Below are 5737 nucleotides of genomic sequence, written 5' to 3'. Positions count from 1 at the left end.
TGCTGTCTTCCCCTGCTGTTCTCCTAGACATGAGTGATGGTGACTAGCGCTCCCATCGGCCTTTCCCCACTCTAGGCTTGTTAGGGTGACTTAGGGTTTAGGCATCCTATACTATTCCCATCCGTAGATAAGGGTCCCCCTTCCCCTCCGTCTGGTGCGACACGACTGCTGCTGGGATAGCAGTCGTGACACTCCTCCTCCTTCTTCTCTTCCCAGAGTGCAGGGCGGAGTCAGCCCTGGGAGGTTTGTTAGAACCTCCCTCATCCTGTGCAACTTTATGGGAACTCAGGCACAAGCACAATTTCCTGAAACACAATCACAATATTAAGCAGTGTGTTTCAGGACACTGCAGACAGTCTGAAGAAGGATGTAATTTATCATTCAACATCCAAATCTGAGATAAATCTGGAGCAGTTTTAACCTGTATGATCTAAGTTTTACTCACTACTTCTATGGGGAAATGTATCACCTCCCTACACACACATACACACACACACACACACACACACACATACACACACACACATACATACACACACACATACACACACACACACACACATACACACACACATACACACACATACATACACACACACACACACTCCACTTTTCTAGCACAAAAAAGTTGCATTAGAGAGTCTAGGTTTCAGTGTAGGGTAGATATGTTTCCCTCACCGTCCTGTTCTCCTGGATTTGTGTTATTGCTATCTCTATTTGGGGTTTTCTTTTCCCCTGTACTCCCTGGTATCTGTATGTTTATGTAGGTATCTATCTTCTGTGATAGTCTGTTTAGCATCTATATGGTACCTAGTGTTAAGCGAAGTAATGTTTTCAAGTTCGGCGTACAAGGTTCGGGTTATCTAAGAATTCCGTTATGGCTTCCGCTATAACTTATAGTCTGTGGTAGCGGAATTAATAATACGGGCTGGGGGGGGAGGCGGGGGCGCACGCATCATAGGCTGGGGCGGGTACAAGGGTTAGGGGGGGAAAGGGAAAAAAAGGGTTCAAAATGTATACTAATTTCTAATTGTATTTTGTGTACTGTTTTGTATAAGCAATAAAGATGTTAAATAAAAAAAATAAAAAAATAATACAATTCTTAGATAACCCGAACCTTGTACACCGAACTTGAAAACACAAGTGTAACACCCCAGAGTGTTGTTACCACTTCTGCACCTTGCTACTGTCTTTATTGGTCTAACCTCATGTCATCTTATGCATTTATTTTAGGCCCTCCACACTGTGCATTTCTAATGTTTGCAACTGTTATGTTTACATGTAATATGCCTGGTTCACCAGCAGGTGGCAGCAAACAAGGCAGAGCTACAGTTACATAGAATGGAGCTTTCCATTCCATTCTAACCCCCTCTCTGTGGAGGAGTGGGCGAGTCCCACTTCCTGCAGGAAGGGTGGGGACCAGTGAGAGTTATTCTAGCTTACCCCCCTGCTAAGGGAAGGTGTTCAGGGCATGTCTCTTCTGGACGTGCCCAAGCCAGCCAGAGCACCCTCAGCTCTGGTGGCCATGGAGGCCAAAACTTAAAGGCTCAGGAGCCAGGAGGACAGTTCCCTGATGTAACCTAGAGTCAGACTACAAAGTAAAGTGCAGCATACAGAAGAAGCAGAGTATTAAGCAAGCCTGTCAGTACAGCAATAAGAGAAAAAGCCAGCAGAGTTATTAAGCAAGCCTGCCAGTTTTAATGCTAAAGCCTGCTGGGATCAAGATAAAGCTTGAAGATTGTTTCTGATGAACGTTTACTCAAGTAAAGCTGCTGTTCAACTTCATATAAGGTCTGAACTTTGCTGGATCCAATACATGGCAAAACAATAACATTAGATGAACCCCTTAGTGACGAAGTACGTCATGATGTGGTGCTAGTTAACGCATCATGACGTGCACAGTACGTCATGAAATTAAAGTGTCACCGCAAATACTTGCAGTGACACCGGCATCTTAACGGGTGTCATGGACAGCAGAGCTGTCCAGGCACCCGTAAGGGGACCAATCACAGCGGTCCCTGTTTCCTGATCGCTCAATTCTGAGTGACCAATTGCAGCGCGTCCTGCTTGCCGGCAGGCAAGAATCATCCAGCGCAGCTCCGATCTCAGTTACACTTTAGGAGATTGGAGCTGCGCTGCCCTGGTCTCCTTTCAGAATGCCCCCAAGAAAATAAACACCCCACAGTGCCCCAAACACACTCTGTTCCCCTGACACCCCATCCTCCAACCACACTTACTTCAGTGTTTTCTTTTTTTGTTTTTTTTTTTATAAAATAGTGTATTATAGCTAGCCAGGTAGCTTGAAATAGTTGAGGTTAGTGTTAGAGTTAGGCATTTGTAAAAAAATAAAAATAAATGTAGTTGCTTAACTGAGGAGCTCCTGGCATAAAGCGGCACTACACAGCTAAATCTCGCTCTACCCAAGAGCACATTGGATAAAAAGGCGGGGACATACCCACAGAAGATGGGAAAACAAAGACGGTACTCCCCAGGATCGCGAATAATCTGGAATACTATTTTGATAAAGACCGGGGGAAAAATGGCGCCGATGCGCAGGATCATAGCACCAGTCCAGCCACGGAGCAAAGTTCTCCAGCTGCGCAGACACCCCGCTCAGGATCCCCAGCCTCAGACCTGAATCCATGGTTCTCACCAAACCTCTCTGAACCCTCCTTACCCCTGACACTGGAGGAGATCAAAGCGCTAGGCGAGGGGGACAAGAAATACCAAGATGGAGGACATGCAGGAAGGAGCAGCGCGCTACCTACGTGCAGTCCACAGAAACAGAGACAGAGTCTAGAATCACAAGACACGAATCAGGTTGGTCTTAACACAGATAACCCTTTACATGCAGCACAAAGGGCTGACTCAATTATCGACTTTCCTACCACAGATAATGTGGCATCAGAGGCTACCCTTAAACACATGCTGGTGGCTCTGAAAAACTCCCTCCAGGCAGATATGACGCAGCTACTATTCCCTCTAACAACATCTATTCAGAATCTAGAAGACAGAGTATAGCATATAGAAAGCAAAATGGGAGACTATGTCACTTCTCAGAATAATGTCATAGATACATATAATGAAATGGCGGACGAAGTGGAGGCGCTAAAGGCCAAAATAGCGGACATGGAAGATCATTCCCGCTGCAATAATATAAAGTTCCGAGGTATACCTGAAACAGTGTCCACCAAAGAGCTTCAACCTTATCTCCATAAGCTATTTTTGGTGCTCTTACCAGACGTTACATCTCAAGATTTGATAATTGACAGAGCACACAGAGTGCCAAAACCGCAATTTCTAGACAGGGATGTTCCCCGTGACACACTGGCCAGAATACATTTCTTCCATACTAAAGAGGCCTTGATGGCAGCGGCACGCAAATGCAAAAACCTACCTCCCCCTTTCAATCGGTCAAGTTATTCACTGATTTATCTGCGGCCACACTCCGCCAAAGACGATCTTTAATCCCCATAACGGCAGCACTGCAAAGCCATAACATCGCATATAGGTGGGGCTACCCGCTGAAGTTACTCATATCCGCAGAAGGAACACTACACGTGGTGAAGTCCTTTGAAGAGGGGAAACAACTCCTTCATGATGTTGTGCTTTTTCATAGGTATATAACATTTATATCTAAATATCATCATTATAGTGGATTTCATTATATATAAAAGGCCATATTGTGACATATTCACCATTTTGTATGTATTTTAAAGTAGGCAGAAAGAAGTTCATGGAGAGGACACAGTTTATATAATTTCTTGTAAAAAAGTATGGATGGGCACTCATATATGGAAATATAGGACGCTATTTATTGGTAGAACATATAATACAATGAAATTACAATAATATAAAACAATACCTCAAAACACAATAAGCTTATTTTCACTATTTTAAAAAATAAGTATTATTAAAAAAAAACATTTGGGCAGGGACTGGTGGCTCCAAATTTTCTCTCTGATACTCCCCAATATGGGCCCAATGGGGTCCTAGGTATTGGATATAAACTATTAGAGTTGGAGAGAAAATGGCGCAAACAGCCCCTGCTTACTTAGGTGGTATCCCTCCTAAAAACTTCATAAAATAATATTATAGACCAATCCTATATTTGATATAAATTCGCACCAAATGTGCTGATAGCTGATAGATAAAGAAATCGCACCAATTGTGCTCATAAGTCACAAAGAAAAAAATATAAGGGGTTGAGTCAGCACAACCTGCCTGTAGGTGCACATCACTATGGCGAACTACATACACAAACGGAAAATGCAAATGTGATCGCACACTGCATCCAGCACTCTGCCCTCCATGCTGGATGAGACATTGGTTTATATTTTGGCCAAAGCATAGTAAGCCACTCACCGCGTCAAGGTCGTCTCAATTGAGTGGTCCCTAACTCTTGTTCCTACCTGTTCATGGGCCATGACAGCCACATAAAATCCAGGGAATGCAGGTCAGCATGCAAGCCAAGTACACTTTGCTTGTAACCCCGTCCGGTGCCATTACAGCTTTCATCGGATCCAGGGATGCAAATACCAACATGCATGCTGAACCCACCATATACTTCTCCTGGAGCCAGATGGCTAATGGTAGGTTCTATATAAGCAGACTCAGTTTTATACTGACTTTAAAACCAGCCTCCAGGACAGATTAACTGGTCAGGTGTGCTTGACTCAAAGGAGATCGCCACGCCTCCAATATATGCTACAAAGAAAAAAATATAAGGGGTTGAGTCAGCACAACCTGCCTGCAGGTGCACATCACTATGGCGAACTACATACACAAACGGAAAATGCAAATGTGATCGCACACTGCATCCAGCACTCTGCCCTCCATGCTGGATGAGACATTGGTTTATATTTTGGCCAAAGCATAGTAAGCCACTCACCGCGTCAAGGTCGTCTCAATTGAGTGGTCCCTAACTCTTGTTCCTACCTGTTCATGTGCTCATAAGTCACTGAACACTAGTGGTGTCCTATGTCAGTGAAAATTGTGTCCAGGGATAAATGTTCAAAAGAGCGCTCCACACACTTGAATGCTTTCTACACACTTGATACTTTTTATGAACAGTATCTACTTCTTATTGTGCCAGCTATATACTGTTTCAATTTGTTGTAATTCAATTGCTGAAGAGAAGAAGTCCTTGGTAAGTGACTGCTATATTTGCAGCACGCCAGACCTGCAGGGTATAGCGACAGTGAGGTCACGGTATGGGCAATCGAGGGTTACTCACTTTTCTGAGGAGAACCATGGGCAGGCATGCAGCAGTGAAAGGAGAGGCAGACACTAGTTCCTCTGGGGCACACTCTGTAGATAGGGACCAGGCCTGATGTTGTGTGAGGTGCCCTAGATGTTGTAGGTGTTTTGAGTGCCTTAGGTAAGGTACCTTTAAGATTCGTGACGCCAGTGCCTGTAACGGTGGCACACCGATTTGTAGGAGGATAAAATGAGTACACAGTTGGTAAACCAAACGTTGCTTTACTTTGGAAAAACAATCCAACTTTGTACAGCCAATTTACAGTTGATAATGATGAGGCAGTCCCTTGAACAATACTCCACAAACAGGTTTTCTTTCAATAATGGCAGGTATTAATCATGCATGATACTTGGAGGGCAAACAGTTAATGCTTTGCAGTGCAATGCTGCTCTATCCCCTTCAGCTATTCTAGCTGGCTGGATCCCAAGGCCTGGATGCCTAATTGCTGGCTTTAATCCTTGGTATATAAATCCTTCC

The sequence above is a fragment of the Bufo bufo genome, chromosome 4 (genome assembly GCF_905171765.1).
Source record: "Bufo bufo chromosome 4, aBufBuf1.1, whole genome shotgun sequence".
Taxonomy (NCBI): Eukaryota; Metazoa; Chordata; class Amphibia; order Anura; family Bufonidae; genus Bufo; species Bufo bufo.
Note: the sequence above shows the minus strand (reverse complement) of the source record.